The 12,971-nt window shown below is 35.4% G+C and overlaps 1 protein-coding gene across 3 annotated transcripts in view; it reads right to left on the reverse strand.

Annotated features, from left to right (window-relative positions):
• Nucleotides 1-12,971, reverse strand: part of CRPPA (CDP-L-ribitol pyrophosphorylase A) — a 330,830-nt gene that overhangs the window by 45,414 nt on the left and 272,445 nt on the right. The window lies entirely within an intron of this gene.

Genomic DNA, 12,971 nt, shown 5'->3' on the forward strand with positions numbered 1-12,971 from the left:
TACAAACTAGACTGACTTCAAATACATAGATCCTGAAACAGAGTTACAATACAAATTATTGCCAACAATTGCTAAATATCACACATTCTTAAGGAACTCATAGTTACTGTTGGGCACAAACATCTTTATTTCCAGCTGTCTCCATTACATTAAATATGTGGATATAAGATCTTCACTAAGATGATTTCCTGAGAGAAAGAAGGTGCCCACTGTTTATTGGGGTGAGGTGAGAGTAGTAGGAAGTTTATACACATATACACGCATACACAAACATTTTGTACACATAGATCTCTTAAAAATAAGATATGTATCTTTTAAAATTTATGTCTAGATTATGATATCTAAAAGTATTCCCTATATCTGATAGCTTTGAGCTCTATAATGTGGGCCAAGTTTAAACCCATTAAGATAATTTTTTAGAAACTATATTAAAAACAACAAAATCAAGGTCATATTTCAGAAAGTAGAACTGAGATGCTCAACTCTTGCAATCTAATATTTCAACCTTTTTGATGTGGTTAACCACGAGCTATGGGCTCAATATTTGTGTTGCCCAAAATTCATATGTTGAAATCCTAAGCCCCCAGAGGCAGGACCTTTGGAAGGTGATTAGGTTATAAGGGTAGAGACTTCATGAATGGGATTAGTATGCTGCTTAAAGAAGCTCCAGAAAGCTGCCTCGCTTATCTTCCATGTGAGTAATCAGGCAGGAGCCACTGTCTATGAACCAGGAATCAGGTCCTCACCAAACACTGAACATGCCAGTGCTTGACCTTGAACTTCCCAGCTTCCAAAACTACAAGAAATAAATTTCTGTTGTTTATAAGCTACCTAGTGTATAGCTTTCAACAGCCCAAATAGACTACGACACCTCAGGAAAGAAGTAGAATAAATGGATGAAGGAAAATATTTTATCTTTATTTGATATATTGCTGTATTTTGAAAATTATTCTCTAAAAAATGGGCTCATGTATTAACTTTTTTAAAAATGATAGTAGCAACAAAGGCAGCATTCAAAATTAAACATTCAAAGGAGGGTTGAATTTTAGAGACAGCTACACAAAATCTTTTATTAGCATATGATTAAGAATACTATATAATATTTAAACTGATTTTCAATTATCTGATCCCTACAAGACGTTTAACTTTTCTTTCAATTAGACTGATCCTATATTTTAGTTTTTATTAGAATATCCAATATTTTGATGGTTTTGTTTTTTTCTAAGCATTTCCTACAGAAAACTATCTTGGGAATAAACTTAATAAACAATTCTGCACCAGACTTAAAGACAACAATAACCTTTGCTTTTTTATTACCACAGTGTATGCAGTACACAAACCATGATGAATTGTACAATAAATGCTTGTAATTATAATTTTATACAAAATATGAGCACTGAGTGTTCATTAAACTAGTAATGCTTCATTAAAACCTAAGAAAATGTCCTATAGGAAAATATTTTACAGCATAAGCTTTATTCTTTTTTGAAGTGACAAGACATAGATAACATAAATATTAAGACAACAATAAAACCAGCAGGCTGTGAAAGTCAGCGAAGTTAAAAGATCATAAACTATGTCAACAATTTATATGTATATATATTTGACTTATTTCTCCATCCGAAGGCTTTATAGCTAAAGATATTTATGTGAAAACAAGATAATCATTTCTAAAGAATGTATGCTGTTTACTTACCACCTACAATAATAAAATTTCAGGTAGAACAATTGATTTACAGCTGAATTATCTACAATGCCTCAAGAAGAGAATTTGTCTGTGCAAGGATAGCACTGGCAAAGGTACTACATCTCAAAGTAAAGGGGAAAAGCTAAAATTATCTTTTAGTATGGCCTGTGAAATGTAGAAAATTTGAAATACCTTCAAAAACTGTACACCAAGAATATTTTAGAATCATTTAAAAGCTTTTAAGTGAACATGAGAGGGTATCCAAATTATATTGCAAGTCTACATTTACCTATATTAACCTATGTTTCATGTTTTATCCACCATCAATTAGAAGTGAGCTTGTTGTAACTACAATCCTATACAAGCTCCAAAGCATAAAAACAGGGAAAAAATGTAATTTGATGGCTTTGATATACTTTTCTCATTATATAAAAATGTCTACATCTTATAAAATTAAAGAATAGTGTAATTTTCTTTAAAATTATCTTATACTTTGACCAATGGTAGAGAGTAAGAATGAGTTAAAATAGCTATTAAACATTGTAAAGGGCCCATTTACCCCCACACACATTATTTTTTTGTCTGTTTGTTTGTTTGTTTTGAGATGGAGTTTCACTCCTGTCGCCCAGGCAAGAGTGCAATGGCACGATCTCGGCTCACTGCAACATCTGCCTCCCAGGTTCAAGCAATTCTCCTGCCTTGGCCTCCTGAGTAGCTGGGATTACAGGTGCCCGCCACCACACCCAGCTAATTTTTGTATTTTTAGTAGATACGGGTTTTCACCATGTTGGTCAGGTTGGTCTCAAACTCCTGACCTCAAGTGATCCACCCACCTCAGCCTCCCAAAGTGCTGGGATTACAGGTATGAGCTACCACGCCTGGCCAATTTACCCCCTTTATGAGCTCACTTCAAATGAGAGAGCCATTAAAACTAATAATTGAGGAAGAGGCAGCATGGAGTATTTGGAGGAATCCAACGAGGTGGAAACAGTAGTCTAGTCAAAGATCTGAGACTTAAGAACATTGTGACTTTGGGTAAATCATTAAGCTTCTTAATTTTCTTTTTTCCTTTGCACAGCAGAGGTAACAAAACTTGACCTGTACATCCCTGAACCTACCTGTTCATGCCAGAATTTGTCTAAGGTTTAAATGAAAAGTCTAAGAAAGTCCTCATCAAATATAACATTTTATGAAGTTAATTCTCATACACATTTTATGACTGATTCATTTGATATTACGGGGGGTAAAGGTAAATTTAAAACCTTATATAATGAGTTTTTCATATCTAAATAATATTAACACTAAAATATTAGGTTGGTGCAAAAGTTACTGTGGTTTTTGTGATTAATTTTAATGTTAAAAACTGTGATTACTTTTGCACTAACCTAACAATTTAAAATAGAAATGCTATCTAGAAACCAGAAGCTTCTATCTTTCTCTTTCAACTTGATTATACTTGCCTTCAGATCCCTTTTGCCTGGTATATAGTAAACCCAGGAAAAATCGATCAATAAGGGAAGAAAGGAAAAGAAATGTGTCTCTTGAATTACCCAGGCTCAACTCTGCCACATGATTTAAGAATTAACACAATTTAAATATTACCAACATAGATACTTTATTTCTATTTTTGGTATTTAAAGATTAACCACCTAGAATTCCATCACTTTTCCAGAGCAGATAATCTGCTACAAGATGCAGAAAAGTTATCTTGTTTGACATACTCTATCTAGTTAGCCATACTTCCCACAGACATAATTAAATTTAAGATTACTAGTATCTTGCCACCATTAATATTTCTGTTAAAAAAAAGTCAAGTAAAATTATTCTTTTTGATTAAATATACTCAAAGGAATACTATACAAGATAGAGGAAAAATGAAAATGTAAGTACCATATTTATGTTATTATAAATACTACTGGTTTCTAATTTTTAGTTAATTATTCATTTAGAGACAGTCTCACTCTGTTGCCCAGGCTAGACTGCAGTGGTGTGATCTCAGTTCACTACAATGTCCACCTCCCAGGTTCAAGTGATTCTTGTGCCTCAGGCTCCTGAGTAGTTGGGACTACAGGCATGCACCACCATGCCAGGCAATGCCAGGTTAATTTTTTTTTTTTTTTGTATTTTAGTAGAGATGGGGTTTCACCATGTTGCCCAGGCTGGTCTCAAACTCCTAAGCTCAGGCAATCCACTGGCCTTGGCCTCCCAGAGTGCTAGGATTACAGGTGTGACCCAGTGCGCCCAGTCCTATACTACTGATTTTTAAGAAGTATGGCCGTATATGCTTTAGTCATACAAATTATTACACAGACACATATGGATATAACATAAAAAGTTGAATCAACAGAAGCCCCAGATGTGATCTGTGAAATACTTCTGCAGAGCAGTTTGCAAACTATGGCATTATATAATCCTTTTTATCTCAATCTTGTATAGAAAGCCCTTTCTGATTCACAGGAGACTTTCATCAGGTTTGAATTTTTTGCAGACAGCAGTTTCAATGGGTATCAAAAATTCCCCAGCATCTCCTGTATATCTTTTCCAGTAGTCCAGAATGATATTTATAAATTTCTGCCATTTCTTACCAATAAAATACCTTTTAACGGGTCATGAAATACTAAGAACTATTCATTCATTTATTGTTTATTGAACTCTTTTTTGAGCACCCAGTATGCCCCAAGCACTAAGGATAAGCATGGAACATTTCATATGAAAAAGAAACCAAAGCACAACATGTGCTTGTGAATGCCTAAAACTGACTAATGGACCTGATATTAAGAACCTTGCCTAGAGTAAACCTTCCCCACTTGTCTAAGATCTCGTTTCCTGTGTCTTCTTCTTTCCATGTTGATTGGCATCTTGGACCAGAGGTCAAGAAACTATTGCCCTCTGACCAAATCCAGGCTGCCTCCTGTTTTTATAATTCAAGTGCCATTGGGACACAGCTGTCCATTCATTTATGATTTTTCTATGGCTGCTTTATCACTGCAATTGTATTTGAGCACCCCAAAACCCCTATATCTTCCTAAATCCTTTATAAGAAAAAGAAAACACCAATTTATAAATAAATTATTTTGAAACCTAGGTTTTAATATACACATTCTGAAATATTTAATCAACACTCAGCATCTGATTTGTATATAAATTATCAAGAACCATTTTTTCCATCTATTCTTCTGTAATTTATGCAAATAAACTAAAAAATAGATCCTAATTAACAGCTGTTCAGAAATTTTGATTTAGTGTTCAACAAAACTAAAAAATCTGAAATATTAAACACAAGATAATTTAAGTGAGCTAATATGACTATTAAAACATTTCATTTTAAAGGGCATATCAAGAAGGCATCATATTATTCTATCATTTGCTGTAATTCTTATCCTTCTCAAGCTAGTAATCATCAGTGTGTTAGAAGGATTCTTTAATCACTACATTTGAAACTGCATAAGACAAACTCAAGCCAAACATCTGTATGAGTGATTTTATGCAAGCCTTGATCTTCCACTCAGTATAATATATGCATGTACTCATCTACCAATGTCAAACATTCAACTTGTACATTATTCTTTTTCTGGCTTAAAGAAAAGAGAAGTTTATTTTCAGAGGCTGGGTGTCAAGCGCTCCTGTGGTGCTCCTTGGGTCAGACTGTCCTCTATCCTGTCACCCTGCTGTCCCAGATCATTGTCCTCACACACACTGTCATAGATGGCCCACCCTCATGGCTGAATTTCAGCCTGTGAGAGAGAGGAAATAGGGGAAGGGGAAGGAGAATCACCTTTCTCTTTAAGAAAACCACCAAGAAATTATACACATTATATGTACACGTGAACAGAATTTAAATCAAATGGCATAGCTAGCTCCACAAGTTCTGTTACCTAAGAGACATAAACGAGAACGGATATTAAGGGGCATCTAAGAGCTCTGCCACAGATACGGACTGGCTTCTACATTTGAACTAAAGCAAAATAATTTTCTTCTTTTCTTTAGTTTTTATTTTAGGTTCAGGGCTACATGTGCAGGTTTGTTACATAGGTAAACTTGTGTCACAGAGGTTTGTTGTACGTTATTTCATCCCCTAGGTACTAAGCCTAGTACTCAATAATTTTTTTCTGCTTCCCTCTCTCTGCCCACCTAACTTGTACATTAATTTAAATAATGGACCACACTTAATGTGAAACAGTTTCCTCTTTCAAGAATAAAGTTCTACATTGTTGTATTAAAGAGATTGTGCAGGAAGAGAAAAACTTTATTTACAATTTGAGTTGCTTGGTAATTTGAATATAAATGCTGATAAAACTTTTAGATGTTGAGTTATTCTTGGTCAAATAGATCTTCGAAAGTAGTTCCCACTTCTTTAAGTAAAATCTGTGATAAGGGTTTTCCTAGGTTTGTATTTACACACTATTATTTTAAATTCATTTGGACACTTTCATAGCCTACTGAAAATGCAACACCTAAACTGTAGTATAGATCTGTAATAATTCTCCCCATGAGAATAATATATAATTCAAAATTCTGTCCTGTGTTAAATTCTAATGAGATATTAATCAATTTTGCATTTTTAGAACATTATTGCATTATAAAATAAATGGCACAAAGAGTAATGAATCTCATTGCTAGTTCACCTATAACTTACTTTCTTCATGTCCAAATAAAGTTTGTAATAACAATTCACCAAGATGATTTAAAGGTGAATAATAAATGCCAGAAATAAATCAAGAACAAAATAATTATAGTAAAGACTTGTAACTAGGTAGGGTTGGCAGTTTTATACTGTATTCAAAGCTCACAGTTGACAATGTTGGAAAAAGAAAAATATATTTTATCGTCTTGTATTTGGCTGAGTTATTGCAAACAAGGTACTGAGAACAGTTCCTGGCACAGAGTAGGCAGTACCCAAAGTCTGCATCACAATCATTACCACCATCACCATTATTATCACATCTTAGCAATAAAACAAAAACAGAAAACCTCACCTGCAGACAATTTTCCTCTCTGGGAGTGAAGCAGTTGAGAGTACAAGAGATGAAACCATATGTTTCTGGATATTTACAAGGTGAACATTTCCACCATTCAGGAAAGGTTTATCACAAGACACTCAAGGAATGAAAAACTTATCTTTGGCACAACAATGTCAATATTAAAGTCAGTGGAAATACAGGGCAAAGAAAGGGAGGCAGTGAAATCTATGAAGAGATGTATTTAAGCCAAGGGTAAGTAGGATAATAAGTATCCATAGAGACCAGTTTATGATCACCTGGAATGAGGTACCAACAAGGTCACTGCCTGTACAACTGCTACTCATTCCCCAAAGGAATCCTAAAATGCTGGATACCTAATTCTGACTGAAGAAATATTAATAAAGTCTATTGCTCTCTGACAGGGGAATGATGGAGCTATTGGTTTCTGTAGTTATGTATAAAGCACTAGTGTACCAAGTATCACTCTCTCTCAATGGTAGCACAACACATTAGCAATGGAAAGAGCAATGGAATAAGAAGATACGGTTAGATGTTTAAACTGTAAAATGCAGGGCAATTTTCAGAAAAGACACTTCTAGAGGGGTACCATCTGGAAAAGTATGGCAGTTGTCCTGCCAAGTGGTAACCAACACCTCAACTACATTGGTCACAACAAAAACAACAACAAAATAAAAGAAAGGTGGGTAATGTCAAAAAAACGGAATTAGAATCCAGAACATTTGAAGGGGTATATTAACAAGATGGGGGAACAGGAGGTCCTCAACGCTGAATTCCTCTACAGAAACAAATATTTGACAGGTATCTACAGACCAAAGTGCCTATGTAAAGCTTTGGAATTCAGGTAGAGGGAAGGAAATTCTAGTGGAGCCAAAGACCCAGGAGGACTGCTTTAAGAAGACAGGCTTATACATTGATGACAAGCCCATAGACCTTGATACCAGCTTCAGAATAGAAACAATGTTGTTCCTGTATGGAGCAGGCTCCAGCCCCACTCCTCCCCAGTCCTGCCAAGAGCCCCTTTCACCAAAAATCCAGGGATGAGCCATGCCCATTCATGCCTGCAGTAACAGGGCCTGCAAACCTTAGGCCCAACTGAAGTTCCTGAAGCAGTACTGTGACCTGACTTCCAGCTCCATTCTACTTCAGTCCAAGGCAGTCCTACCTGTCTAGAGACATGCCCAAGGGAGCTGGGAGAAGTCATATGCAGGAGTTCAGTCAGGGTGGTGGGAAAAGTTGTAAGAAAAAGTTTTAGGGAAAGATGCAAGCCTTCTTGGAAGGCCAGAAGGTTTTGCAAAGCTTCAGGGAAGGATGAGCTGAAGGCAGCTGTTCTTACCCTGGGGCTTAGGGCATAGGTACAATGGAATGTAGAGGAGTTTATCTAAATAGCTTGTTTACTCAAGTTGTCCTAAAACCGACCTTCGATCATTCACATGCAGGACTGCTCTCTACTGGGTTGGGGGAGTCAATGATATTTATTCCCCACAAATTGTGTTTGCTCCAAGCCTTTGTCATTAAATCTGTACTAAATAAATGCGAGCGGGGCTGGCTGATGGGGGCTGCATTCTCAGCAGCTGCACTCTCTCAGCGGCTGCTGGACTCTCCCATCAACAGTGCAGAGCTAAGCAGTGTGGTCCTCTAGCTGTGCTGTCAGGTAAAACACCTGTGTCAGTGTACTTCTTTCATCCGTTGCTCGGCCAGACTCTGTGGGACAGACTCAGCAGTGATACCTATAGGCATTCCAGGTAACAGATGTGCCAATCTCAGATCCAACTTTAACCTCTGAAGCAGAACAAGCCTCCAGGCTTATCTTGGCCAGGAGGCTGTTCTACCCACCCAGTTATCCAGCAGGAGTCAAAACCATAAGTGCCCCAGGAATTGGCCTGCCAACCTCAGACCTGACTGCTGTCCCTGAAGCAGCATAGTGACCTAGGCTCCATCCCTGTTCTACCATAGTCGGGAAGCAGTTCTACCTATTTAGGGACATGCCCAGGCAGAAGCATGCTCAGAAACCTGAAGGAAGCTACACCAACCTGTGCCCCTAGTAATAGGCCTGCCAAATGCAGATATGAGTGAGGAACCTGGCACAACCATAGGACCCCACTCCAACTCACCCAAGTACAATTCCAGAAACAGTCCTACCAGGTTAGAGAAGGTCTGTACCTGCTGAAAACAGTCTATAAAAAATGAAAGCACAAACACCAGTGCAAGGTTATACAAAACATGAAGAAAGAGGCAAATATGACACCATCGAAAAAAACTAATAAACCCTCAGTAACCAATGATAACAAAATGCAAATTCATGAATGACTTGACAAAGAATTCAAAATCTTTAAAAAGCTCAATAAGCTACAAGAGAATGTGGATAAACAACTTAATAAAACCAGGAAAACAAGACATGAGGAGAATTAGAAGTTTAACTTATAAATAAAAACTATCATGAAAAAAAAAACCAGAAACCTTGTAGCTGAAGAATATAATCCCTGAAATAAACAAACAGAGATCTTTAACAGCAGACTCCAGCAGAAGAAATAATCAGTGAGCTCAAAGACAAGTCATTTAAAATTACTCACAGGAAAAAAAGAAAAGAAAAAGATTTTTTCTTTTCCAATTTTATTAATGAAACATCATCAAATTAAGCAGCATATTCATTAAGGGAGCACCAAAAGAAGCAGAGAATGAGAAATGGTAATAAGCCTTTTCAAAGAAATAATGACAGAAAACTCCCAATGTCTGGGAAGGGAATTGAACATCCAGCTCTTCAATGTAAAAAGAACCTCAAGTAAGTGGAATTAAGAGGTCTTCACCCAGTCACATTACCATCAAATTGTGAGAAGTCAAAGACAATGAGAGAATTTTGAAAGCAGCAAGAGAAAAGTGAGTAGTTAAATACAAACATCCATATGACTATGACTGGATTTCTCAGCAGAAACCTTTCAAGCCAAGAGAAAATGGGAAAATGTAATCAAAGTACTGAGAAAATAAATTTTTAAACCTCCAACAAACCAAAAAAAAAAAACCTATCAACCAAAAATATTATATCCAGCAAAGCTGTCATTCGAGAGTGGAGAGATAAAGACTTTCCTTTATCTCTTTATCTCTTTATTTGTTCTTTCCAGACAAATAAAAGCTGAGGAAGTTCATCACTACTAGACCTGCCTGACAAGAAATGCTAAAGGGAGTTCTCCAACTTGAAACAAAAGACACTAGTTAGCAAGATAAAAACAAATGAAAGTATACAACTCACTGGTAAAGATAAGTATATAATCAAACTCAGAATATTAATATTGTAATGGTGATAACACAAATCACTTTCAACTATAGTATACAGTTAAAAACAAAAATATTAAAATTAACTATAGCTATAATAATTTGTTAATGGATACAATATATAAAAGATATAAACTGTAACATCAATAACCTAAAATGCATGAGAAGATATGTAAAAGTGTAGAATTTTGTATTAATCCAAAGCGAAATGTTATCTTAAAAGAGACTGTTATACCTATAAGATGTTTTATGTAAGCCTCATGGTAATCACAAAGATAAAATGTATAATAGACACACAAAAGATAAAGAAAAAGGAAGGCAAGCATACCACTATAAAAACTCATCAGATCACAAAGGAAGACAAGTCAGGGAGAGAGGAAGAAAGGAATTACAAATCAAGTCAGAAAACAATAGACAAATCGCAGTAGTAAGTTCCTACCAGTCTGTAACAACTTTAAGTGTAAAGAGATTAAATTATCTAATCAAAAGACATAGGGGCTACACAGATTTTAAAAATAAGATCCAATTCTACGCTGCCTGCAAGAAACTCATTTAGGAACTCATTTTCAGGGTGAAAGTGAAAAGATCTGGTAGTTTTAAAAATGGGAGTTCCTCTGCACAAGCTCTCTTGCCTGCCTGCTGCCATGTAAGTTGTGCCTTTGCTCTTCCTTTGCCTTCCACCATGATTGTGAGGCCTCCCCAGCCCTGCAGAGCTGTGAGTCCATTAAACCTCTTTCCTTTATAAATTACTCAGTCTTGGGTATATCTTTATTAGCAACATGAGGATGGACTAATACCCTCACCTTACCATTCAAAGATGCAAAATCCCTGGCTTCAAGGAAAGCATTTCCCTGATGCAGGCCACATGCTTTACCTCTATCCCTTCTATACACTCCCAGGGATTAACCCCCAAAATCAAATCTCCCATCAGTAGCCTGATATAATTATGTGTGGTTATAATACCTTCAGTTTAACTTATCAGTCACAAACACATCCTTTGTTGAATGTCTCTACCAAGCACAGTCTTCTTATAACTGATGTCATTTATGCACTTACTTATCTTTGTTCAATAAGTAAAATAACTTATTGAAGAAAATCAGTAAGTTCAAGTAAATGAACTTCCTCCCTTTTAAGAAAAATTTGAAAAGGATGTTTTGCTACTTAAAGTAAGTTGTACTCTAAGCTCTTTGAGGAATTAAAACATGTCTGACATTTTCAGTGCCTATCACAAGGTCTTGGCACATATTATGGATTCAAACAATATTTGTTCAAAGGATAGATAAAGGCATATTAACAGGTATCCCAAGCATTCTACCATTTTTATTCTGACTTGCCTAACCTCCTATAAAACTTGATATTCATCCATATTTTATAAATATTCTAGTACCAACTATGTGTCAGGATTTTCATCCTGTTTATTAATACAATGATGATTTGGTTCCTACCCTCATTCTTACAACTTGTAATATTTCAGATTTTTCAGCCTTAACAAATTTGATGTTGAAATATATTCCATGAAGTATTTCTTAATCACCTCAAACTATAATAATCAGTCTCTTCCAGCCCTCAATATTGTCTATCCCTGAACTGCCTCATACAGCTGTTATTTATATACATACCTTATTTCTCCCAATGTAATCTTATATAGGATGTTAAAAATTGTTTTACATATAAACAAACATGTATACATACTATACATATTCATAAAATAATTTCAGCATAACTAGACATAATTTTCTCTTCCTCTTAAAAGTACAACCTCCAATTTCTCAAAAAATCAAAAATACAACTGTGACATGAACTACCAACCACACTACTATTTATCCAAATGAAAAGAAATCAGTATTGTTAGATATCTGCACTCCTATGTTTAATGCAGCACTATTCACAACAGCTAACATGTGGAAATAACCTAAATGTCCTTCAACAGATGAATGGATAAAAAAATGTGGTACATATACACAATGGAATACTATTCAACCTTTAAAAAACATTGAAATCCTGTCATTTGCAGAAGCATGGATGAACCTCGAGGACATTATGTTAAGTGAAATAAGTCAGGCACAAAAAAAGGAAAAACTATATGCTCTCACTCGTAAGTGAGAGCTAAAACAATGAGCTCATATAACAAGTAGAGAGTGGAATTTTGGTTATTAGAGGCTAAGTAAGGTAATGGCCAGGGGAAAACAGGGAAATGGTTAATGTACAGAAAATTACAACTAGATGGGAGAATGAGTTCTATAGTAGGGTAAATAGAGTCAATAAGACAGACCAAGTCCGTGATAATATTATGGAATGCATTAGCTATTATAATTTTTGCATATATTTATAAAGTTAGGTGGATTTTAAATGTTCCCAACACAAAGAATAGATAAAAGGCTGAGCTGATGGATATGCTAATTGCCCTGATTTTATCTTTACACATTCTATATGTGTACCAAAATATCACTCTATCTCATAAATATGTACATTATGTATTAACTAAATATGAAGAAACTGTATAAAACCTCCACAAAAACTTACAAAAAATATGTTTTCTACACTGAAATGTAATTTGTATTTTCACTGAATTTATTTTGTTTTTATCAACAATAAAATATTCATGAATCCTAGCCAATAAACATATTTAGAGTATGATTACAAAGTAAAAGTAGGGTACTATGAATATACATATGGTTTGTTTCACCAAGTCACCATAAGCCAAGTTATTAGTGCTTTGGAAGGAACTGGGTTGACTCAGATTCTATGGATCCCAGGAATCTATATTTTAAAATACTTTTCAGAGGAGCTATAAGGAACCAGTTTTGGCTCCTCTTGGTCAAGTTCACATGTAACAGATTTGAATAGTGAGGACGTTGAAACATTTTCACTTTATCCTGCCACTGCATGGAAAGACAGACCAATTCCATGATAATATTACAGAATGCACTATCTAGAAAAGCGTTCTAGAAGGAAAGGACAGGAAACATGCATATGTCCTTTTCCTGCCATGACCATTAATTTCTCATTACGGTCTGAGAAATTCTAACAATACA

Source organism: Pan paniscus, chromosome 6 (genome assembly GCF_029289425.2).
Source record: "Pan paniscus chromosome 6, NHGRI_mPanPan1-v2.0_pri, whole genome shotgun sequence".
In the NCBI taxonomy this organism is placed as follows: Eukaryota; Metazoa; Chordata; class Mammalia; order Primates; family Hominidae; genus Pan; species Pan paniscus.